Here is a 26,447-nt window from a genome sequence, read left to right as displayed (position 1 = left end):
CCCGCGAGTCGGGGCCACTGTAGGACTGCCGAAAGTTTCTCTGGGTTAATTGAAAAACAGCAATGGAAAAGACATAGCCCAGGAATATAACCTGTTCACGATGGAACTCGCACTTCTCCAGTTTACAATAGAGATTGTTCTCTCTTAGTTTCTGAAGCACCCGACAGACATCTGTGTGGTGGCTCTCCAGGGACTTGGAAAATATAAAGATATCATCCAGATAAACCACCACACGTACCTGCAACAAATCTCAGAGGACATCGTTAATAAATTCCTGGAAAACTGCCGGGGCGTTACAAAAAGGCAGAAGGCATTACAAGGTACTCATAATGGCCTGTTCTGGTATTAAAGGCAGTTTTCCACTTGTTGCCCTCCTTAATCCTCACGAGATTGTATGCCCCTCTCAAATCAAGCTTTGTGAAAACCGTTGCTCCCTTGAGGTGGTCAAATAACTCCGTAATCAACGGAATCGGATAGGCATTCTTAATCGTGAAACGATTGAGACCCCTATAATCAATACCATGTCTCAGTTCACCACTCTTCTTCTTCACAAAGAAGAAACCAGCACCAGCTGGAGACAAGGATTTGCAAATGAAACCTCGAGAAAGTGCATCTGCAACATACTCCTCCATGGCCTTATCCTCCAATACCAACAAAGTGTAAACCCGGCCACGAGGGGGTATGGCACCAGGTTGAAGGTCAATTGCACAATCATACGGCTGGTGTGAAGCCAAACTACTGGTTTGACCTTTGTCAAAGACATCGCTAAAATCGCGGTACATCTCCGTCGGGGAGGAGAGTAAAGTGGTGCACAGGACCTTGGCTACCTTCTGGAAGCATGTCTCACTACATTGTGGTGACCAGGAGAGAACCTCAGCATGGAGTCAATGGAAAGAGGGGTTGTGCCTCTGTAACCAAGGATAACCAATGAACAGCGGAAATTTAGGTGAGGAAATAACTTGGAATTGGATTATCTCATGGTGAAGAGCCCCTACGGCCATGGACAACGGAACCGTCTCATCAGTAACATGGGCAGTCTGTAGGGGTCTCCCATCAAGAGCCTCAATGGCAAGTGGAGTGTCACACAGCTGCAGCGGAATTGAGTGCTTCGATAAAAAAGGCAGCATCAATGAACAGGCCTGCAGCCCCAGAGTCGATTAGAGCCTGTATCTCGCCAGACGACTCAGCCCAAGAAAGGGTGACCGAAACCAAGGGCTTATCCTTCTGGATAACTGGGGATGAAACAACGCCACCTAAGGTCTGTCCATGACAGGACCTCAAAGTTCGGCCATCCCCTGGACGGGTAGGACAAGACTTCAAAAAGTGACCTGCCTGGCCACAATAAAGGCACAATCTCTCCCTCCTCCTAAAGGTTCTCTCATCTGCAAAGAGACGCGTGAAACCCAAGTGCATGGGTTCGCCTTCACTGCCCGACTCGGTACCAGGAGGCATGGGAGGTGAGGGAGGCACGGATGGGACTGCAAAGCTCGGCGACAAGAGGCTTCCGGAAGCGGTCCTTAAAAGAGAGTTTTTCTTTGAGTCTGGAGTCAATGAGGATGGCAAACGTGATCAACTTCTCCAGCTCAGTGGGTATATCTCAGGCTGCTATCTCATCCTTGATGGTATCCGAGAGACCATGAGAAAAAGCAGCCATGAGGGCTTCATTGTTCCAAACAACCTCTGCTGCCAGAGTATGGAATTCAATGGCATAGTCAGCAACAGTTCTTGTACTCTGTTCGATAGACATGAGGCACTTGGCAGCAGAAGCGGAGCATGCGGGAACGTCAAATACCCTTTTAAACGAAGCCACCAACTCAGGGTAAAGCAAAACAACAGGTTTTTGCGTCTCCCATAGAGGGTTTGCCCAGGATAAGGCTCTCTCAGAAAGCAAAGATATTACGAAACCTACTTTGCTTCTGTCTGTGGAAAACGCCTGGGGCAGCATCTCGAAGTATATCTCAACCTGGTTGAGAAACCCTCTGCATTGGACTGGATCGCCCCCAAATCCCTGGGGAAGCGGAGCGGAACCAGACACACCTCTTATAGAGGTAATACTCGAGGCGGGTGCCTGCACAGAGACTGGAGCAGCAGCAGGGTCGGCCTGCAACATAGGTTGTATCGGGGCGGCCACAGTGGGAGATTCCAGGTGAGCCGTGCGACTCAGGAGCATTTGTAATGCCATGGCGAACTGATCCATGCGGTGATCCAGTTCATCCAATCTGGAAAAAATATTACCAACAAGTGAATTGACTGCATCTTCTGAATTCTTGTCCTTCACCTACTGTCAGAAACCATGATATCAGACCTAGACAGAATTACAGTTAAATCACACTTGTTTAATGATAAAAATAAAAAGAACAAACGTAGTCAAAACATAGCCAAAGTTTAATAACCAGAACGGACAGATAGTCAGCCAAGCCAGAAGTCAGGGACCAAAGTAGTGGAACAGCAAGCAGTATTCAGAGCCAGAAGGGGTGTCACTAAAGCCAGTCTTTAAAACGGAACGCAGGAGATGTTTCTTGTGATGTTGACCAAGGCGAAGGCAGAGCTCCTCTGGACTAGACGGCTTAAGTAGGCAGGACTGACGAGCAGGATATCAACAACAGCTGATTAACTGTGGAGAGAGATGGGAGCTGACAATTCGCCGACAACTGAGCGGCCAACTCAGAGAAGGACGGGCTGAGCCCAGCCCTGACAGTCTGGAATGGTCGCTAACCTCGTATAGCCAGGTCCTCTTACAGGCGGCGAAGGACACAGGTGGCCTGGCTTGCCCAAACTTAAGAAATTATTTTCTTGCTTCCCAACTCACCTATGTCCATGCTTGGTTAAACTCTGCCACCCAAACTCCCACCACAGCACTGCTATTGACCCTCTTTGGACCTTCTACCTTTCTAAGAGACAAACTGCATAGGTCAAGAGATCTGGTGGCTCCAGATTCTCCCCTGTTGAGGTTAGCTTTATGGCTTGGAGGGAGGGGGGGAAAACTTTGACACAGTCTTCTCTGGGTATCTTGCCACAGACTCCCCTATGGCGAAACCTCAATCTCCCTGAGCTCTTTGGCCACCCGGACTTGACATGGTGGGGCTGATTTGGAATTACAAACCTCTCCCATATAGTTGAGGAGAATACCTTCCTACCCTTTGATGCACTCAGACTTAAATAAGGCCTGGACAATAAATTTTTCTTCAAATATCTATTATTAAGACACGCCATTCGGGTACAGTTTGGGTCATTGACCACTGAGCTCATGGAATCATCTATTGAAGACCTCTTGTTGTTCACGGAAATTGGCTTTTATGGTCGCCTCCAGATGGTGGGAGCTGATCCTTTCCAGGATTTCTCATTGCAAATGGCTGTGGTCTATGCCTGAGCTTTCTGAAGAGGACTGGGAAGAGGCAACCGAGAAGTTGGACTTTTAGGAATTCTTAATGATCATGTCCCTCGTACACACACCAGGACTTTGTTACATATACTGTTATTTTATGCACGTAAAACCATCTTACTGCATTGGAAGGATGTGGGCCCCCTTTCAGCCCACACCTTCTTTCGCACTGTTCATGGGGCCCTCCCTAAATTCAAATTGATTTATGAGAGTAGGGCATGCCCTAAGAAATTTACCAAAATATGGCAACCATAGCTAGATGTCTCGGCGGATTTCTGAGGGGATGTCCTTTCTTCACAGCTCTCCCAGTTTGTCCTCCACCAATGTAATCCAGTAACACTGTTCGGAAAGATGCCAAAATAAATAACCAGAGATTGCCTTATATGAAACATCCAATGCCTGGGGGGATTCTGGATCTCTACTGTTGCTATGGGGTCGTATGTGCTGTGGGCTCGAGTGAGTGTAAGAATAAATGCGTGAATGTATGTTGTTGGGGTATTTCTGTTTCTTACAGACTGTTAATTTGCTCTATTCTGCATACTATGTGATTTGTTCTGCTATGTGCACCTTACACACCTGTAATAGCAGCCTGTCCCTGTTGTTTTTCTGTTGTAAAACCAAAATAAACACATTTTAAAAAATATATATATGACCAATCTTTTGGCTAAACTGGGTAATTTAGGAGGGAGAAGGCCCAATAAAAAAAATTTAGGAGAGAGAGGGATATCCACCTCAAACAGCCGATGGAGCAGTCCCTGGACTGAACGCCAGTAAGGCTGGAGGGCTGGGCAACGCCAGTAGATGTGGAATAGCGTGCCCCAGTCCTGGAGACATCTCCAGCAGCAATCCGAGGCCGATGGATATATAGCGTGTAGGCGAGATGCTGTTGGGTACGGTGTATGGTGTTGGGTTCAGTAGAAGAGCGCCTTGTATGTGTTCTCTTTATAGAGCATGCACATAGAGCTCTTGGCTGCCCAAGACCATATAGTGGACCATTGTTCAAGGGATAATTCCTCTCCGAGATGTTGCTCCCATCTCTGCATGTATCTATGTTTCCCCTGAGAGACCATATTATAGGAGTTTAAGAGTTTATATATGTAATCTTTTTCTTTCATTCACCTCCTTTCCTCATCCTTTTCTTCTCACTTCCCCACTGTGGGAGTTATTTACTAAAGGCAAATCCACTTTGCACTACAAGTGCACTTGTAGTGCAAAGTGGATTTGCCTTTAGTAAATACCCCCATTGTCACTGTAAATGTCAAATGTGCATCAGAAAAGGTTTTTTTAACAAACCAACATCTTTGGTGTATAACATTTTTATGTTTGACGGTAGAAATATCCCTTTTGGGTTAAACAGGTTAAAACCATAACATACACAACTCAGGCACTTACAATGTTCAACTTTGATAAATTGAAGGCAATATGTGACATTAGTAATTAATAACTGTGTTGATTTTGCCTTCATCAGATGGGGTGATGTCAGCCCTGTAAAAGCCAAATTTTGAAGATGCACACAAATTGGGAGTGAAAATGTGTATTTCCCTCCTGATCCCATGTCTAATGTCAACATGTGCTAACTCCCATCATGGGAGATCAATGGACATGTTTCGGGGGTGCAACCCCTTCCTCTCATCTACTTGAGTTGCGAAGAAGGGGTTGCACCCACAAAACGCGTACATTGATATCCCGTGATGGCAGATAGCACATGTTGACACGCTGTGTGCGTCTTCAAAATTTGGCTTTCAAATTACTTTAAAACTTTTTGAAAATAAAAAAATATAATGACAAAATGTAAAATATTTTGGGTGTTTTATATTCTGCCTAAAACATCAATGATGTTGTTGAGATTTTTTTCAATATCATTGATGTTTTTTTTACTTTATCTTCTCTAATTCCCGATTGCACACCATGATCTCCCTGATGAGGATGTGTGCACTTGCACTGGTGAAATGAGTTTCTTCTTCCACAACATCCACATCACCTAAAAATTAAAAAAACACACCATGTATTATAAATATGCATGCATACATCTATTACCTGAAGCTGTGGTCTCAGACACTGACCTGTAGTGGTCACTATTTCGCCCAATTCTTGAACCTCTCCCTCCACATCTTCTTCAGGGTGTGTGTGGATTTCCCCTTCTTTAGGAGGTGTGGTGTTCTTGGTGTCCTTAGATGTCCCGAGTCTTTTATCCCCTATATGAAGAAAAAATAAGGTATAATAAGCACAAAGATATTTGAGGCAAGAAATAGGAATATGAAACATTGCTTGGAAGCAACGTACAATTGTCTGTTTTGGCAGAATTCCAAGCTGAAAACAGTTTTTTTTTCATTTTCTAAAGCTGGAATACTTACCTTTTTTGTTATTAAAATTTCACAGATGGAGAGACCCTAGCATCCACTGGAGCACCTGCATGGGACACCCTAAAAAGGGTGTTCTGGTGTCCCAGATTAGTGCTCCTGCATCCAGATGTGTAAACAGCTGCTGAGTGTCCTCTCCTTACACTGAATCAAGTTTGCATTTCATTCTAGTTACAAACCCATCTAGACAACAATGTACTAAACTTATTTTCATACAAATACGCCTGAACAAATGTAGTTAACCTGCATCTGCAAAAAACATCGTATTAAGGGTCGAATGATATTTAGTGCGACAGAGGGGCGGAGTTTCACGCATGCGCAGTGTAGATAAAGCATAACATGCATGCGTCGTACACAGTGCTGTGTTTTGGCCTAGGCCAACAAGGCCCAGGCCTAGGGCGGCACTTTGCGGGGGGGCGACAAAAAAGCTGCCCCCCCCCACCAAAACGGCATCTGCGCCCTCCTCCCGCACAGCAGGGCACATCAGCAGAGAAAAGCTTAGCAGTGCAGTGGCGTCGCGGCTGCAGATGGGGGCAGAAAGCAATGTAAGCAGGAGCCGTCAAGCCGCCCCCGTAAAGCCGTGATTCTCTCTCTCTCCAATTGGTCCTCTGCTGTGGCCAATCATAGGGAGGGAAACAGCGGTCAGGAAGCTGGGCGGTGGCACGGCAAAACCAATTAGAGCCGCTCTCTCTCTCTTCTCCTTTCGACTGACAGAAAGCGGAGAGGGGGCGAGCAGGGGAGTTCTCTGCTGCTGCCGAGTTTTCTGGTAAATGGAGCAGCAGCGCTGTGACAGGGAGAGGAGAGATGCGGGCTGTCTGTGTATCTCCCCCGCTCGCCCCCCCTCCCCTTTCTGTCAGCCGAAGGGAGAAGAGAGAGAGAGCAGCTCTAATTGGTTTTGCCATGCCGCCGCCCAGCTTCCTGACCGCTGTTTCCCTCCCCATGATTGGCCACAGCAGAGGGCCAATCAGAAGACTCTGGGGGCATCATGGGAAAAGTAGTCCCTGAAGAGTGGCGGCCCCTTTGTGTCCACAGACATCATGCTACAGCCCCCAGCATGCATGCACTCTGCTGGGGGGTGTTACAGGAGGAGAAAAAGAATACTGTGCTGGGGGAAGCCAGATAGGGAGCCACACTGTACCCCTGTACCTGCACCACCAGAGCCACGCTGTACCCACACCACCAGAGCCACGCTGTACCTGCACCACCAGAGCCACACTGTACCCGCACCACCAGAGAGCCACGCTGTACCCGCACTTCCAGAGCCACGCTTTACCCGCACCACCAGAGAGCCATGCTGTACCTGCACCACCAGAGAGCCATGCTGTACCCGCACTACCAGAGCCACGCTGTACCCACACCACCAGAGAGTCATGCTGTACCCGCACTACCAGAGCCACGCTGTACCCACACCACCAGAGAGCCATGCTGTACCCGCACCACCAGAGAGCCACGCTGTACCCGCACTACCAGAGCCACGTTGTACCTGCACCACCAGAGCCATGCTGTACCCGCACCACCAGAGAGCCACGCTGTACCCACACTACCAGAGCCATGCTGTACCCACACCACCAGAGAGCCATGCTGTACCCGCACCACCAGAGAGCCACGCTGTACCCGCACTACGAGAGCCACGCTGTACCCGCACCACCAGAGAGCCACGCTGTACCCGCACCACCAGAGCCATGCTGTACCCGCACCACCAGAGAGCCACGCTGTACCCGCACCACCAGAGCCACGCTGTACCCGCACCACCAGAGAGCCACGCTGCACCTGCACCACCAGAGAGCCACGCTGTACCCGCACCACCAGAGAGCCACGCTGTACCCGCACCACCAGAGCCACGCTGTACCCGCACCACCAGAGCCACGCTGTACCTGCACCACCAAAGAGAGCCATGCTGTACCCGCACCACCAGAGGAGGAGAAAAATGAAGCCACTGCCAGGGTAGAGACATGCTACACTACTGACTAGAGTCGGCCTGGGAAACCCAGAGTGAGCAAACGTCCAGCCAGAGGGATCACTGTTGCGGTTTCATCGGGTCTGGTAAGAGAGCCTGTTGGCCATTATCCATTACTGTTCCCAGGGACTGAGCTATTAGGAAGTGCCTAACCTGATATCCTCTAGGCCAACCCTAGTGACGCCACTGTCCCGGAGCCCACAAGTTCCGGCACTGAGTTTCGGTAACTGGCCAGACAGGGATGCGCCAGCGTGGGAACCCAGGACATTTGTTGCCCGGAGTCCCACAAACGGCGATGGGCTTTCCGTGGCAGCCGACACCTCTCTCCCCACTGTCAGCCACACACACTCCTCGGCTCCTCCTTCCTTCTCCTTCTCGGCTCCAATGTTCTAGTGTACACAGCCAGGAGGAGGAGGAGCCACAGGGGAGGGACACGACTTCAGTGCAAGAGCCTCCCAAAGCACCCAGCACATATCCCCTTACCCTCCAAATGAAAAGATGCCGCATCCCTCACTGTCCTCCTCCCGTGGCGTCCCTCTGTCCTCCCATGAAGATGACAGGGCGGATCTTAAAAAGGAAGGGTTGTGGCCTTGACAGGAAGGGGTGGGTCATAGTTAAATTAGGGGGTGCGTGAGCTTAGTCAGGCCTAGGGCAGCACAAAACCTAAATACACCACTGGTCGTACGTACGATCTGTGAGTGGAGGACGGAGTAGCGTAAGTGCCGATCGTGCAAACGAAGGTACCATTTTAACTTGGGGCATCAGTGGTTAGTGGCCTATACTGCTTATAGATTGAGGCCTATATTGGGACAAGCTTAGGAGAGTTTAGCCTGACATGTGGGTTTGTCTTGTATTGTGTCTTGCAGAGAAAAAGGATACATTTAATGAACATGACTTCCTCCCCAACTTTATTGATAAGTTCATGGAGCTGCACTGTCTGTGGCAAGTGAAACACCCATTTTATAATAACAAAATAAAGAGGAAGGCAGTGCTAGATCAACTGTTGGAATTGGTGAAGCCGGTGATTCCCACAGCAGACATCACCTATTTGAAGTGCAAAATTGGTGGCCTGAGGAGCACATATAATAGGGAGCGCAAAAAGGTCCTGGATTCCATGAGATCAGGAGCAGCAGCAGATGACGTATATATCCCCAGGCTGTGGTACTATGACAGACTGCCATTTTTGTCAGACCAGAGTGAACCCAGGCCATCACTATCTACACTTCCTTCCACACTTCCTTCCACCTCAGATGAGGCTTCAGACGTACAACCTGGGCCTTCCACCCAGGAAGATGTGGGGGGGAGCCAAGCTTGAGCCAGGTATAGCATTGTTCAACATATTTCTTGTCAAAAATGTAATTATGTTAACTAGATGCTATTATTGATCACTAATTTCTGTTTTAACAAAGTGCTTTACATATCAATAGACAATAGTAGCCAAAAATGTTTGGGACAAGAATGAAAAATGCTGGAGTCAGAATGATAGTCTTTTCTATTTGTTAACATTTAATTTGCAACAATCATGAGCTCAAAATTGTGTGTGATTGATGACCAAAAAAATAAAACTATGTCCCATTTTTATACACAGGAAAGTCTCAGCCAGGAGGAGGCCGTGGAAAGTGGCAGCCAGGACTTGGCGGGGGAAAGTGGCAGCCAGGAGGTCGCGGTAGAAAGTGGCAGCCAGGAGGTGGCCGTGCCCAGCAGCCTGACCGAATTGCAGGTTCCTCCCCTCCACCTTCCAACAAAAAGGCCCAGGAAGGGGAGGAACGTGAAGGAGTCAGCGCTTGGTTTGATTCGGCAGGCTACTGCAGTCCTCACAACCACCCCTAATGTCCAGGAGGCCTTTGCGTGTATGACGGCCAGTAAGATGCAGGAAATGGAGGTGGGCCAACACCTCATCAGTGAGGAGCTCGTACTTCAGTTCCTAAATAAGGGGGTGAGGGGCAAACTTACCAAGAAAAGTCACGTATGTGAGTTGGACCATACTCCTCCTCCACCTCCTGCCACAACTCCAACACCACAGCCACAGCCTGGAAGGAAGCATGGAAGGAAGTCAAGAGAGTGATGGCCTGGGTTCGGTCTGGTTTGGCAAAAGACGCAGGCTGTTGTAAGACCACAGCCTCGGGACATATATGTCATCTGCTGCTGCTCCTGATCTCTCGGAGTCCTGGACCGTATTGTGCTCCCTATTATATGGACTCCTCAGGTTACCAATTTGGCCTGTCAAACAGGACAGTTTGTTTGTGAGTAGGCAGGTACATTTCAAAAATACAATGTCAAATTAACAAGGGACACCAACCAGCCTCTTTGAGGTTAAAAAATACAAGATAATAATGGTGTTGTGGTAACGTGACACAAAGCAACAAAAAATATTATGGAGATCACTAGAAAAAAAAATCAGGAGATCTTGAAAAAGAAAAAAAAAAAAAAATAGATCACTATAAAAAAAATTATAAACATTATTCTGGAGATCACGAGAAATAATAAAGAAATCAGTTTGTCAGAACTCTGTGTGAATATCAGCAGCAAAACAACTTCATTATTCTAGCATTATAAAGAAGAAGAGAATGCTCTGCATTGAAATATTAAAAAATTTGCAGCGTGACGAATGTGCTATCTCCATTACGAACGCTAGTTTTACCAGACCAATCGCTTCCGTCTTGTATTTGATTCTGAGCATGCGTGGAATTTTGTGCCTCGAACTTGTGCACACACTCTCTGAATTTCCGACAACAACGTTTTTTGTCTGAAAATTTGAGAACCTGCTCTCAAACAGTTGTCGGAAATTCCGACAGCAAATGTCCGATGGAGCATACACACGGTCGGAATTTCCGACAACACACTCACATCGAACATTTCCCGTCGGAAAATGCGATCGCGTGTACGGCCTATTAGACCGAATTTTCATGGTTCAAAGAATATCAGGCAAAATGGTCGGCCCTCACACACATTCACTTCATCAAATCTGGCCCTCTTTAAAAAAAGTTTGGACACCCCTGACTGATACCACTATCCTTTTAATGGGATTTCCAGCTCAGATGCCTGAGGCGGAAGTTTAGCAATGCTCATGTGTATATAACATGATATATGGCTGAAGCACCTGTTCTATAAGTATTCCATAAATGGCACTATGATTCTGTTTTGGTCCTATAGTACCTGGATCTTTGGATTAATTGTATTGTGAATTAACATGTGAGACAGATTTTTATTGGTTAGTTTTTTTTGTTTTTTTTCAGAGATACTTTATTGAAAAGATTTACAACTTACAGTAAATAATTCCAGAGTTGGAAAATAAAATGAGATACATACTGTATATACAGCCTATGGGATCAGAGTCATTCCACAAGAAAATAAACACTAGAGTTATGTGTCAAAGTTATGGTTGACAATGCTGAGTATACATCATCTCTAGGGGTGTAGGAGACTGTCAGACTTGCCAGACCAGTCCTTAAAGTGTTTGTAAAGGCACCTTCTTTGTGCAGCAGCCCCCCAGCCTCCTCTAATACTTACCTGAGCCCCCTCTTAATGCAGCAATGTCCACGAGAGCCTTGGCTCTCCTGGGACTCGCACTCCTGATTGGCTTTTGACAGCAGCAGGAGCCATTGGCTTCCACTGCTGTCAATCACAGCCATTGAGCCAATCAGGAGATGTAGGGGGCGGGGCCACACTGCGGCTCCATCTGTGAATGGACACATAGCCGCGGCTCGGGAGCGCTCCTGCTTGCTGTGGGGGCACCTAAGGATCCCAGAGTTTTTCCCAATTTCCTATGTTGGTAAATGTACCTTACAATCTAAGTGTGTTGCCCATACACTGTAGCCATTCTTTATATGTGTGTGTGGTGGTCCTCTGATCTCCAAGTGCCTCAGAATAACTCTGCATGCCTGAAACTGACCTGCCAGGGCTCCCGCAGCTGGTCCAGCAGTCTGAGGATTTGAAATTCCCGCTCTTCTCCCCTTTCTCTCAGCAGGAATTCAGGGATGGACAAGAGCAATTATGATTGGTCACCGTCATCACAGTGAATCGATCTGGTCTGTCTTGGAAATGCTGTACACAGAGGAGAGAGAAGAGCGAGGATTTCAAATCTTTGGACCACTGGACCTGCTCAGGATTTCAAGAGATAAGCAGAGTAGGGACTGGAGGGCTAGGGAGGGTGTATAGTGTTAGTAAATTGATAGTTTGGTTGAAAAAATACACAAAACCCATCCAGTTAAACCAATAGAAGGGACATTTTTTCTGTAAAGGTGGATTTGCCATTTAAAGGAGAAGTATAGCCAAAGCTTGTCTGGCTCTACGTCTCCTGTGGATCACTGTAGTGCAGTTAATTCTGCACTGCTGTAACCCATTTTCAGCCGACAGCTGGCTGAATCCCCCTGTCGCCTGATGTCACTTAGCTGGTCCAGGCTGGGGAAAGATCACAACTTTAAAGTCAGGATCCACGCAGATTCCTGGACCGGCAGCTGGCTCAGCATCTCAGCAAGCTGCAGAGAGCCTGAACCAGCCGCTCCTACCCCCTCTACAGCCCAGTTAGAACTGGAGGGGCAGAGCAGAGAGCCAGTCATAGGCGTGCCCACGGGGTGTGCCGGGTGTGCCTGGGCACACCCTAATCCCCCAAGCAGTGTTTAGCCCCATTCCATCTGTATCCGATGTGCAATGTGTACCCTGCACTGCCTGTGAGTCAGTATAACATTGTGCCGATATTGGGGCTTGAAAGATCCGCTCAGTGTGACACTGTCCTGTATGGTAACTGCATGGAGAGAGAGAGAGGAGCTGTCAGATTTCATGTATGATGTCGGGGTGGGCGGGACCAAGCAGGTATCTGAACACCAGCCAATGGGATGGGTCTGCTACGTGTATGTAGCCCCGCCCCCTTTCTCAAGCTGCTCAATTATTGGCTGATGTTCAATAGCTGCTCGGTTCTGCTAGGATATTACACAGGCACAGCGAGCAGAGTGAAGCCACCTCCCCCTCCAATGTTTATGTGTACATAGGGGGAGGGGCCCTGCTGTGCCTGTGCCACGCTGATCTGAGGTACTGAATGGGATGGGGGGATCTGTCTGTGCTGAATGGGGGGGTCAATCTGTGCTGAAGGGGATGGTCCATCTGTGCTGAAGGGGGGGGATCTGTGCTGAGGGGGGGTATGTGCTGAAGAGGGGGTCCATCTGTGCTGAAGGGGGGGTCTGTGTTGAATGAGGGGTCTGTGCTGAAGGGAGGTCTGTGCTGAGGGGGGCTGTGTAATGTAAAGGGGTGCAGTGATACAGGGTCCTGTGTAATGTAAAGGGGTCCAGTGGTGCAGGGTGCTATGTAATGTAAAGGGGTGCAGTGATACAGGGTCCTGTGTAATGTAAAGGGGTCCAGTGGTGCATGGTGCTGTATAATGTAAAGGGGTCCAGTGGTGCAGGGTGCTGTGTGATGTAAAGGGGTCCAGTGGTGCAGGGTGCTGTGTGATGTAAAGGGGTCCAGAGGTGCAGTTGTGGAGAGGGGGTACGCAGTAGTGACAAAGAGTTATTGAAGGATGCAGAGGTATTCAGGGGGCACAGTGGGGTGTTTTTACATTTTAACGTGGGGTGTTGGGTGGCAGATATAGGATCCGTCCCGGGTGCCAAATGCTCTAGGTACGCCCCTGGAAACCCCCCCTCTCGTCTGTCAGTGCTTCCAACTAATGCCACCTGTCTGTGCCAATCAGTGCCCCCTGTCAGTGCCAGTGCCGCCTGTCAGTTTGTCAGTGTCAATTAGTGCTTCCAATCAGTGCCACCTGTCAGTGCCAATGAGTCCCAATCAGTGCTTCCAATCAGTGCCACCTATCAGGCCAATCAGTGCCAGTGCCGCCTGTCAGTGCCAATTAGTGCTTCCAGTCAGTGCAACCTGTTAGTGCTAATGAGTGGCAAGTGCTTCCAATCAGTGTCACCTGTCAGTGCCAATGAGTGCCACCTATCAGTGCTTCCAATCAGTGCCACCTGTCAGTGCCAATCAATGCCAGTGCCACCTGTCAGTGGCAATTGGTGCTTCCAATCAGTACCACCTGTCATTGCCAATCATTATCAGTGCCAATCAATGCTTCCAATCAGTGCCACTGAGTGCCAATCAGTGCCACCTGTCCGTGCCAGTGTTTCCAATCAGTGCCATCTGGCAGCGCCAATCAGTACTTCCAATCAGTGTTACCTGTCAGTGCCAATCGGTGCCAGTGCTGCCTGTCAATGCTAATGCCGCCTGTCAGTGCCAATCAGTGCTTCCAATCAGTGCCACCTGTCAGTGCCAGTCAGTTCCACACCAGTACAAATGAGTGCCACCTGTCAGTGCCAATCAGTGCTGCCAATCAGTGCTGTTAATCAGTGCCCATCAGTTCACTGAGTGCAGGGATCGGTGTGATGAACTCATCTGCCAGGCACATTGTCCAAGGGGGTGCCGGCCTGGTAGGGCACAACTGAAATCTGTTGTTTATTAATGCCACATCCCGATTTTAGTATAACAGGTAATCACCACATCACTATTTACAATAAACTACTGGAGGTAAAATAAAAAAGTGTAATTGAAAGGCCGGCCACTAAGCACTGTTATGGGTTCCCACACCACACAAAAAAAAAAAAAGTGCAGCGCTAACTTACTGATCAATAACTTAACAATAATGGTGGAACCCTCTAATGTATGGAAATCTCAATAAACTTCAATATTACCACAATACCGGTCTCTGTGATACGCAACTTCACATAATACACACCAAGCTGAAATTAAGACATATTGTATAAAAATAAGCTTAGCAGGGATGGTGGAAACCCCTCCTATAGATATTTACCATACAGATTAATCTCAAGTGAAACAACCTTTTAGTTGGGAGGTTCCCACCATTATAGCACTTTGGAATTTTTATTTTTTAGATTGTTACACTTAATTTTAGATGTTTTAGTTACTATTATAATGTGAATTTTTGCACTTGAAGGTAATTTTCCACCATCCATGACTTTATGGACCTTGCTTTGTGCACTGGTGTGCAGTCATGTTGGAACAGGAAGGGGCCGTCTACAAACTGTACCCACAAAGTTGTTAGCATGAAATTGTCCAAAATGTCTTGGTATACTGGCACCTTAATGCCCCGTACACACGGTCAGACATTGATCGGACATTCCGACAACAAAATCCTAGGATTTTTTCCGACGGATGTTGGCTCAAACTTGTCTTGCATACACACGGTCACACAAAGTTGTCAGAAAATACGATCATTCTGAACGCGGTGACGTAAAACACGTACGTCGGGACTATAAACGGGGCAGTGGCCAAAAGCTTTCATCTCTTTATTTATTCTGAGCATGCGTGGCACTTTGTGCGTCGGATTTGTGTACACACGATCGGAAATTCCGACAACGGATTTTGTTGTTGGAAAATTTTATAGACTGCTCTCAAACTTTGTGTGTCGGAAAATCTGATGGAAAATGTGTGATGGAGCCTACACACGGTCGGAATTTCCGACAACAAGGTCCTATCACACATTTTCCGTCGGAAAATCCGACCGTGTGTACGGGGCACAAGATTTCCCTTCACTGGAACTAAGGGGCCAAGCCCAACCCCTGAAAAACAACCCCACACCATAATCCCCCCCCCCCCCACACCATAATTCCCCCTCCACCAAATGATTTGGACCAGTGCACAAAGCAAGGTCCATGAAGACATGGATGAGTGAGTTTGGGGTGGAGGAACTTTACTGTCCTGCCCAGAGTCCTGACATCAACCTGATAGAATACCTTTGGGATGAATTAGAGTGGAGACGTTGAGCCAGGCCTTCTCATCCAACATCAGTGCCTGACCTCACAAATGCACTTCTGAAAGAATGGTCAAACATTCCCATAGACACACTCCTAAACCTTGTGGACAGCCTTCCCAGAAGAGTTGAAGCTGTTATAGCTGCAAAGGGTGGGCCGACTCAGTATTGAACCCTACGGACTAAGACTGGGATGTCATTAAAGTTCATGTGTGTGTAAAGGCAGGCTTCCCAATACTTTTGTCTGTTTGAGCTTTGGGGTGCACACCCTAATGCAATAGGCTGCGCACGCCTGTGGAGCCAGTGACTGACAATCACCAGCTCTCTGTTAACAAAACAGTGAGAAGTGAATAACCAGCAGTGTTTGATCACTTAGTTGTCAGTTTTAGAACCAGTGGGGGACAGGTGCAGCATCAGACCGAGTATGGTTTAAAAACGAAAAAAAAAAAAATTTAAATAGAAAAATAAAAAACAAGGTGACTTACTCTATGGGGTGACTGCAGTCTCATCAGGTGTAAGGCACGAAACCCTCTGTGATCGCATGGGGAGATAATTTCTGTCTTCACACAGAATGAGCTCGGTCCCTCTTGATGCCCTGGGGATCCCGATCCTGAGTCCTCTGGGGGGCTGTCAAGCAGGTGAAGAAAGACAAAAAGCCCACCAGTATTCTGATCGACAGAGGCCTCTGTTGGAGTGTGTAGTGAGATTTGATATTTATGTAGTGAAAATTTGACGTGGGCAAGAGCACGGATCTGAATGCAAGCACTGTGCGTTTCAATCTGTGCACCCCAAATTTTGACATGTGACTCTGTCCATACAGCCACTGTGTCTGCATCCACTTCTATACAGACTGCCTGCATGCAGCTTTGAGGTGGATGCACACACAGCAAAAAGCAAGTTAGCACAGAGGACAGGTCACAGCTAGGGATGGGCGAACGGTTTGGCCCGATCATAAGCTCGGGCCGAACTTTGGTTGATCAGATGTTCTGCGAACACCGAACAATATGCGGTGTTCAGGGCAAATTTGAAAGCCTCCAGAACACCGTTAAAGTCTATGGGACATGAACATGAAAAATCAAAAGTGTTTGTTTTAAAGGCTTACATGCAAGTTATTGTCTTAAAAAGTGTTTGGGGACCCAGGTCCTGCACCAGGGGACATGTATCAATAAAAAAAAAAAAATTTTTAAAACGGGTGTTTTTTCAGGAGCAGTGATTTTTTTTTAATGCTTAAAGTGAAAGAATTAAAATGAAATATTCCTTTAAATATCGTGCCTGGGGGGGTGTCTATAGTATGCCTGTAAAGTGGCGTATTTTTCCCGTAACAGTACCACAACAAAATGACATTTCTAAAGGAAAAAATGTCATTTAAAACTGATCGCGGCTATAATGAATTGTCGGGTCTCGGCAATATAGATAAAAATCATTGAAAAAAAGAGCATGGGACCCCCCCCCAGTCCATTACCAGGCCCTTTGGGTCTGGGATGAATATTAAGGGGAACCCCGAACCAAAATTTAAAAAAAAAAAGGCGTAGGGGTCCCCCTCAAAATCCATACCAGACCCTTATCCGAGCACGCAACCTGGCAAGCCGCAGGAAAAGAGGGGGGGACGAGAGAGCGCCCCCCCCCCGAACTGTACCAGGCCACATGCCCTCAACATGGGGAGAGTGCTTTGGGGTAGGCCCCCAAAGCACCTTGTCCCCATGTTGATGGGGACAAGGGCCTCATCCCCACAACCCTTGGCTGGTGGTTGTGGGTGTATGCGGGCGGGGGGCTTATCGGAATCTGGAAGCCCCCTTTAACAAGGGGACCCCCAGATCCCGGCCTCCCCTCCCCCCCCCTGTGTGAAATGGTAAAAAAAAGTGTCAAAATGGTTAAAGTGGTTAAAAAGACAATAGCCAGTTTTTGACAATTCCTTTATTAACCGCATGCCGACCAGCCGCCCCAGCTGTACTGCGGCAACATGGCTCGGCTGCGCGAATCGCCGTAATTTTACGTCAGTAACATAGACAGCCACTAGGGGCGCTCGGGGCACACCGAGAACTGGGATCTCTGTGTGTAAACACAGTTTCCGGTTCTCTGAGGGGAGAACAGACAGATCCTCTGTTCATACACAGTATGAACAGACGATCTGTCATCTCCCCTGCACAGTCCCATCCCCCTTCAGTTAGAACACGTACTAGGACACATTTAACCCCTTCACTGCTCCCTAGTGGTTAACCCCTTCACTGCCAGTGACATTTTTACAGTAATCAAAGCAATTTTATAGCATTGATCGCTGTAAAAATGCCAATGGTCCCAAAAATGTGTCAAAATTGTCCGACGTGTCCGCCATAAAAATCCGCCAGTGTCCGCCAGTCCCGATAAAAATCGCAAATCGCCGCCATTACTAGTATAAAAAAAAAAAAAATAATAATAAAAAAAAATTTTTAAAAATAATTAAAAAAATATATACTTATTGCGATTTTTTTTACCAAAAATATGTAGAATACATATCGGCCTAAACTGAGGGAAAAAAATGTTTTTTTATATATTTTTGGGGGATATTTATTATAGCAAAAAGTAAAAAATATTGAGTTTTTTTCAAAATTGTCGCTCTTTTTTTGTTTATAGTGCAAAAAATAAAAACCGCAGAGGCGATCAAATACCACCAAAAGAAAGCTCTATTTGTGGGAAAAAAAGGACGTCAATTTTGTTTGGGTGCAGGGTTCCCCTTAATATTCATACCAGACCCAAAGGGCCTGGTAATGGACTGGGGGGGGGGATCCCATGCTCTTTTTTTCAATGATTTTTATCTATATTGCCAGAGATCCGACAATTCATTACAGCCGCGATCAGTTTTGAATGACAATTTTTCCTTTAGAAATGTCATTTTGCTGTGGTACCGTTCTAAACACGGGAAAAATGCACCACTTTACAGGCATACTATAGACACCCCCCAGGCACGATTTTTAAAGGAATATTTCATTTTTATTTTTTCACTTTAAGCATTAAAAAAATCACTGCTCCCGTATAAACGGACGTTTTTAAAAACATTTTTTGCATTGATACATGTCCCCTGCGGTAGGACCCAGGTCCTCAAACGCTTTTTATGACAATAACTTGCATATAAGCCTTAAAATGAGCACTTTGATTATTCATGTTCATGTCCCATAGACTTTAACAGTGTTCGTTTGTTCTGCCGAATTTTTTGCCTGTTCGGTATGTTCTGGTGCGAACCGAACCGGGGGGGTGTTCGGCCCATCCCTAGTCACAGCACCCCTTCAAATAAGACCCTTAGCCCATCTTATGCATATATGTGTGCAAACTAAACTGTTGGACAGGGTAATTCAGTTTGTTGCAGACTGGCTGGTAAGTGAGCTGGGAATTGGAATTGGCACTGTCCTTTGGACACAGCTGATCACAAATCAGGGTAAAGGGCCAATCACAGCGGCCCATTACCATGTGATCAGCTGTATCCAATTGCAGCTGATCACATGTAAACAGACTTGCTGGTTATCGGCAGTCCTGTGTCTGTGTGAGGAAAGGAGAGCCGATAACTGGCAAGGCTGTCGGTACAATGTTTACACTGACCATCAGTGCCTTGATTATCAGTGCTTATCAGTGCCCTGATTTTCAGTGTCGCCCCATCAGTTCAGCCTCATCTGTGCCCATCAGTGAAGAAGAAAAATTACTTATTTGCAACATGTTATAACAGACACTAAGAAAACTTTTTTCCTTCAAAATATTTTTTTTTTTCATTTGTTTCTCAAAAAAATCAAAAACCCAGTGGTGATTAAATACCACCAAAAGAAAGCTATATATAGAAAAAAATTATAACAATTTAATTTGGGTACAGTGTTGCATGACTGCACAATTGTCATTCAAAGTGCGAGAGCACTGAAAGCTGAAAACTGGTCTGGGCAGAAAGGGGGTGAAAGTGCCCAGTATTGAAGTGGTTGTAAACCCTTACATATACCCAGTGAAGTGACTGGCCTCGAGTGATACACAGAGATGAAACAAATCTCCTACAGTTATACCAGTTTATCTGCAGTCGTCTCTTCTCTACGACTGTTCAACGATCTGAGTTAAAAAATCTTGTCTGAGAGTTCAGAAAAAAGGGGGGTGGAGGGCTGAAATTACACATTGCAGATCCAGTGAGGAGAGATCTGAGCTGATTGGAGGGAAGGGACACATCCCCTTCACATAGCACACATGAACAGAGCTGAGGCTGTCAATCTAATGGAGATCCCTCCCCTGTCACCATTTTTCTCTTGGTGTCAGGAAAACTTGTCATTATTGCTGATAGCAGAGGAATGAAGCAGCAGACAGAAATGACACTTAGTGCTCTGGAATGAGACAAGTACACACTATAGAGGGATATGCTTTGTTCATATTTCATGTCTGAGGTTTACAACCACTTTAAGGTGACTATACACTATACAATATGATGGTACAGTATTCTTTAGATCCACAATTCAACTATATACAGCCTATATAGTAGCCTTTCAGATTGGATAAAAATTGAACGGGTTGTTTAGGTGTGTCCTCCTAATACATAATTTTGAAAAAGCTAAAGGACATTGTACAATTGGATTGTATAGTATAATTGGCAGGTTCCACACTACAAGAGCTAGGAGGCTGTGATCACATGAGCACCTAGGCGCCCACACATACCACAAGTGCAATTCTTTCTGGAGGAATTGATGACAAATGGTGCATTTTCAGAGTAATGTTTAGGATCAATTAACTTTCTAGATGTCCCCTGTTGTTTCCCCCCCCCCCAATCGGTGGGTAAACAAGGGCAAAGTCGCAGAGATTTTCGCTGCATCATTTTGAAAATACCATTGAAAGCTACACTCAAGGCAACCGCTGATAAGTGCGGTCCCTAACTATAATCTATTGAAGGTCCCAGCTATGGGACACATATATACTTTATATATACTTTAGAGAGAGAGAGAGCTAGATACAGAGGAGTAGGGATGAGCCGAACACCCCCCCCAGTTCGGTTCGCACCAGAACCTGCGAATGGACCAAAAATTCGCACAAATTTTAGAACCCCATTGACGTCTATAGGACTCGAACGTTCTAAATCAAAAGTGCTAATTTTAAAGGTTAATTTGCATGGTATTGTCCTAAAAAGGGTTTTGGGGACCTGGGTCCTGCCCCAGGGGACATATATCAATGCAAAAAAAAGTTTTAAAAATGGCCGTTTTTTCGGGAGCAGTGATGATGCTTAAAGTAAAAACAAAAAAAGTGAAATATTCCTTTAAATATCATACCTGGGGGGTGTCTATAGTATGCCTGTAAAGTGGCGCGTGTTTCCCGTGTTTAGAACAGTCCCTGCACAAAATGACATTTTTAAAGGAAAAAAAGTCATTTAAAACTGCTTGCGGCTTTAATGTAATGTCGGGTCCTGGCAATATGGATGAAAATCAGTGAGACAAACGGCATGGGTACCCCCCAGTCCATTACCAGGCCCTTTGGGTCTTGTATGGATATTAAGGGGAACCCCGCACCCAAATTAAAAAAAGGAAAGGTGTGGGGCCACCAGGCCCTATATACTCTGTACAGCAGTATACAGGCGGTGCAAACAAGACAGGGACTGTAGGTTTGTTGTTAAGTAGAATCTGTTTGTAATTTTGAACTGATACATTTTTAACGTGTTTAGCTGCAGCAAAAAAATCTATTTTAAGCTTTTTGGAAAACATAGGGAAGGGTTATCACCCCTGTGACACTTGTCTTGCTGTCTGTGCTCCTCTTCAAAAGATTTCACCTCACTTTTTGTCCCAATGACAAATGTTTTTTGAAAACGTGGGGTTTTTAGTGAAACAAGGATTGGTGATAAAGCATCAGTGAAGAGGAGAAACGTTTTTCCCATATTAACTCTTACAGGAGAGAATTTCCCTTCCTAGGGGTAGATTTCATCTCACTTCCTGTTGTCTCCTTCATTTTGCAAGTAGGAGTCGTTTGTAAGTTGGATGTTTGAAAGTAGGGGCCTGCCCTATATACTCAGCAGAAATTTGGGCCTTAGGTGTTGGTGTTGCCACAACAATGTAAGCCCTCACAGGGCCCTGCTGTGAAATATTAGATCAAGAGTTGTAATTACATGCCCCTGAACAGGGGCAGAAAAATTGGGCCTTTGGTGGTGGTGGTGCTGGTGCCACAACACTGTAAGTCCTCACAGTTACTCTTGGTGGGCTCAGAAACGGGCCCTGCTGTGAAATATTAGATCAAGAATTCTAATTACATGTCCCTGTTGAACAGGGGCTGAAAAATTGGGCCTTAGGCACTGGTGCCACAACACTGCAACCCCTCACAGATACTCTAGTTGGAGCGCAGGAACTAACCCTCCTGCAAAGAATTGCATGAAAAAATTGTAATTACACGCCCCTGTTAAAAAAAAAGGGGCTGAAAAATTGGGCCTTAGGCACTGGTGTTGGTGTCACAACACTGCAACCCCTCACAGATACTCTAGTTGGAGCACAGGAATGACCCTGCTGCAAAGAATTGCATCAAAAATTGTAATTACACGCCCCTGTTAAACAGGGGCTGAAAAATTGGGCCTTAGGCACTGGTGCTGGTGCCACAACACTGCGACCCCTCACAGATACTCTAGCTGGAGCGCAGGAACTAGCCCTGCTGCAAAGAATTGCATCAAAAATTGTAATTACACGCCACTGTTAAACAGGGGCTGAAAAATTGGGCCTTAGGCACTGGTGCTGGTGCCACAACACTGCAACCCCTCACAGTTACTCTAGTTGGAGCGCAGGAACGAGCCCTGCTGCAAAGAATTGCATCAAAAATTGTAATTACAGGCCCCTGTTAAACAGGGGCTGAAAAATTGGGAGCCACTGGTGGCGGCGCCCAGAACCAAAAATGTTCTTACAAGCTATCAGCATGATCATTGAGGAGGAAGAGGATAATTACTCAGCATAACAGGATAGTCACTAAGCATCAGCATAGGCAGTCTTTGAAGGGATCTGACATTTCCAAAAAAATTATTCGGTTACATCAGCATCAGGTGCTTGGTAGCTGGTGGTGATCCAAGACTGATTCATTTTTATGAAGGTCAGTTGATCGACCGAGTCGGTGGACAGACGCACCCTGTGATCGGTTACAAAGCCTCCAGCAGCACTGAATGTGCGTTCTGAAAGAACGCTGGATGCAGGACAGGCCAGTAGTGCAATTGCATACTGTGCAAGCTCTGGCCAGTGATCCATCCTCAAGACCTAGTAACCCAGAGGATTTTCGGTGGGAAAGGTGTCCAAGTCAGATCTTGCCCCTAGGTATTCCTGCACCATGTAAAACAGACGCTGGCGATGGTTGCTGGAACCTATCATACCTTGGGGCTGCGGACTAAAATATTGTCAGAACACATCGGTCAGACGGCCACCTTCTCCACCGCTCCTTCTTTGACCGAAGCCTCAGCAACACGTTGTCCAGGAACAGGAGTTTGTAACCTCCCAGTCTCTGGGAACGCGTTGCACAGACCTTTCTGCAAGGCCTCCCGAAGATGTTTCATCCTCTGCTCCCTCTGCGATGGCAAGATAAGGTCTGCAACCTTACCCTTGTAACGTGGATCAAGGAGGGTTTCCAGCCAGTATTGATCCCTCTCCTTGATACCACGAATATGAGGATCCTTCTGCAGGCTTTGCAGGATCAGGGAGGCCATGCAGCATAGGTTTGCTGAGGCATTCGGTCCGGAGTCCTCTGGGTCACTAAGGACGACATGATCCGCAGCCACCTCCTCCCAGCCACGTACAAGTCCATGGGTTTCTTGGGACTGCAAATGATCCCTTAAAGAGTGTTGCTGATGCTGAGTGCCAGGCTTCACCTCCATGCTGACACAATCCTCCTCCTCTTCCTGTGTGACCGGCGGGCACGCAGGAACACTGTCTGGATAAAAGGGGCCTTGAGAGCTAAGGAAGTCCTCCTCTTCCTGCCTCTGTTCTGCCTCAAGTGCCCTGTCCATTATTCCACACAGCGTGTGCTCCAACAGGTGGACAAGGGGGACAGTGTCACTGATGCATGCACTGTCACTGCTCACCATCCTCGTGGCCTCCTCAAATGGTGACAGGACAGTGCATGCATCCCTGATCATGGCCCACTGACGTGGGGAAAAAAAAACAAGCTCCCCTGACCCTGTCCTGGTGCCATAGTCGCACAGGTACTCATTGATGGCCCTCTGCTGCATGTGCAGCCGCTGCAGCATGGCCAACGTTGAGTTCCACCTGGTGGGCATGTCACAGATTAGGCGGTTCTTGGGCAGGCGGTTCTTGAGGCAGACCTCCTTTTGGAGGTCTGCCAGCCGAGCACTGGCATTATATGACTGGCGAAAATGCACACAGACTTTCCTGGCCCGCCTCAGGACATCCTGTAAGCCCGGGTACCTGCCCAAGAACTGCTGCACCACCAAGTTAAGGACGTGAGCCAAACAGGGCACATGGGTCATTTGTCCCTGTCGGAGGGCAGAGAGGAGGTTGGTGTCATTGTCGCAAACCACCATTCCTGCCTTAAGTTGGCGTGGCATCAACCACCTCTGAACCTGCCCCTGCAGAGCTGACAGAACCTCTGCCCCAGTGTGGCTCCTGTCCCCCAAGCACACCAGCTCAAGCACCGCATGGCATCTTTTGGCCTGCGTATTTGCGTAGCCCCTTGAACGCCTACGGAGCACCGCTGGTTCTGAGGAAAAAGCACAGGAAGAGGCCATGGAGGAAGAAGAAGAGGAGGGGGTGGAGGAGAGAGGTGTGTCAGAATTACCAGTAGTGGCATTTTGGAGGCATGGTGGCGGAACAACCTCCAACACTACTGCACCTTGTCCTGCATCCTTCCCAGCTGCCAGCAGAGTCACCCAATGCGCCGTGAAACTTAGGTAACGTCCCTGTCCATGCCTGCTGGACCATGAGTCAGCGGTAATATGCAGCTTACCGCTGACCGCCCTGTCCAGTGAGGCCAAGACATTGCCATCCACATGCCAGTAGAGAGCTGGAATCGCCTTCCGTGAGAAAAAGTGCCGTTTGGGAACCTGCCACTGAGGAACCGCACATTCCACAAACTCACGGTAGGGGGCAGAGTCTACCAACTGAAAAGATAGCAGTTGAAGTGCTAGCAATTTTGCCAAGCTAGCATTCAACCGCTGGGCATGTGGATGGCTGGGATCGAACTTCTTTCTGCGGTGCAGCAGCTGGGGCAGGGAAATTTGCCTGGTACAATCTGACGTCGGTGTACCGATAGCAGATTGCCCGCAAGTACTTGGCTGTGACACACCTAATTCTACACCTTCATTCCTCTCAGTGCAGGTCTCAGAGAGAACTGAAGGTATAGTGGGGTTGGAGATCCCAGCTGATGAGGATCAAGGAGAGGTCCTCTTTGTTGTTTGGTGTGGGTCTTTTAGGTACGCTTGCCAACGAACTGCATGGCAGGTCAACATATGTCTGGTCAAGCATGTGGTGCCCAAGCGGGAGATGTTTTGGCCATGCGAGATACGCTTGAGACATATGTTGCAAATATCAGCGGTGCGATCTGATGCACTCGTCTCAAAAAAGGCCCACACCAAAGAACTTTTGGAAAAACGTGCAGAGACAGCAGCGCCCTGCACATGTGGAGCTCTGCAGTGTGATGCAGTCAGTGTGCTACCCTTAGGCTGGCCCCTGGAGGGTATCCTGCCTCGTTGGTGATGTGCCTCCTCCTCCTCTCTCCTATCAGGCACCCACGTTGAGTCAGTGACCTCATCATCCCCTCCCTCCTCATCACTGGAGCAAACCTGGCAGTATACTGCAGCAGGGGGAACATGACTGCTAGATTGCTGTCCTTCTTGGGCACCCCCTCTGTCCGTGCTCACGTTACTGCCTTCATCTAGCTCAGTATCATCATCAGAGCCTTCATAACGCTGGGCATCCTCCTGGAGCATGTACCCAACACTGTGGTCAAACAGTTCGAGGGACTCCTCAGGAGGACATGGTGGGGCTAGGGAAGGAGTCACTGATGCCATTGAGCTGAGGGAAGAGGCCGCGTTGGCAGCTGCTTTGCCAAAGTACCCTGAGCCTGGGTGAAAGAGGATGAGGAGGATGAGGACGGCTTGGTCATCCACTCGACCAAGTCTTCCGCATGTTGCGGCTCAATATGGCCAGCTGCCGAAATAAAGGCCAAGCGTGTCCCATGGCCACATGCTGATGAGGATGCACCGTTTCCACGACCAACACTGTTGCCTCTAGACACAGAGCCTGCTTGCCCTCTTTTATTGGCTTGTGACTGTCTGCCTCTCCTTGTTGGCCTTTCAGACATACTATCGGCCTATATACCAATTATACTGCAGCTAGCAGAATCAACTGCCTGCCTGTAGTATTTCTAGTATGATAACACCTGCACTTGTCTTCAGGTAGCTATACTGTAGGTGCAACTGTGCAGGGTACACAGTACAGTAACTGGAAATACGTCAAGAGCCTACACAAGCACCTGGCTGCAGGTAGCTATACTGTAGGTGAGACTGTGCGGGGTACACAGAACAGTAGCTAGAAATACTTCAATGAGCCCACACAAGCTCCTTGCTGCAGGTTGCTATACTGTAGGTGAGACTGTGCAGGGTACACAGTACAGTAGCTGGAAATACTTCAATGAGCCTACACAAGCACCTGGCTGCAGGTTGCTATACTGTAGGTGAGACTGTGCAGGGTACACAGTACAGTAGCTGGAAATACTTCAATGAGCCTACACAAGCACCTGGCTGCAGGTTGCTATACTGTAGGTGAGACTGTGCGGGGTACACAGTACAGTAACTGGAAATACTTCAATGAGCCTCCACAAGCACCTAGCTGCAGGTTGCTCTACTGTAGGTGAGACTGTGCAGGGTACACAGTACAGTAGCTGGAAATACTTTAATGAGCCTACACAAGCACCTGGCTGCAGGTTGCTATACTGTAGGTGAGACTGTGCAGGGTACACAGTACAGTAGCTGGAAATACTTCAATGAGCCTACACAAGCTCCTTGCTGCAGGTTGCTATACTGTAGGTGAGACTGTG

At 47.4% G+C, this 26,447-nt stretch overlaps 1 long non-coding RNA gene across 1 annotated transcript in view; it reads right to left on the bottom strand.

The window, feature by feature from the left end:
- Positions 1 to 5,021: 5,021 nt before the first annotated feature.
- Positions 5,022 to 26,447, bottom strand: part of LOC141134618 (uncharacterized) — a 133,706-nt gene continuing 112,280 nt past the window's right edge. Inside the window, exons 2-3 of the long non-coding RNA XR_012243237.1 lie at positions 5,446 to 5,577; positions 5,022 to 5,363 (exon numbers count right to left, since the gene is read on the bottom strand). This is a non-coding gene — a long non-coding RNA (uncharacterized lncRNA). The remainder of the gene's footprint in view (positions 5,364 to 5,445; positions 5,578 to 26,447) is intronic.

Source organism: Aquarana catesbeiana, linkage group LG03 (assembly GCF_042186555.1).
Source record: "Aquarana catesbeiana isolate 2022-GZ linkage group LG03, ASM4218655v1, whole genome shotgun sequence".
NCBI classification, from domain to species: domain Eukaryota; kingdom Metazoa; phylum Chordata; class Amphibia; order Anura; family Ranidae; genus Aquarana; species Aquarana catesbeiana.
This window is presented reverse-complemented; position numbering and strand designations above follow the sequence as displayed.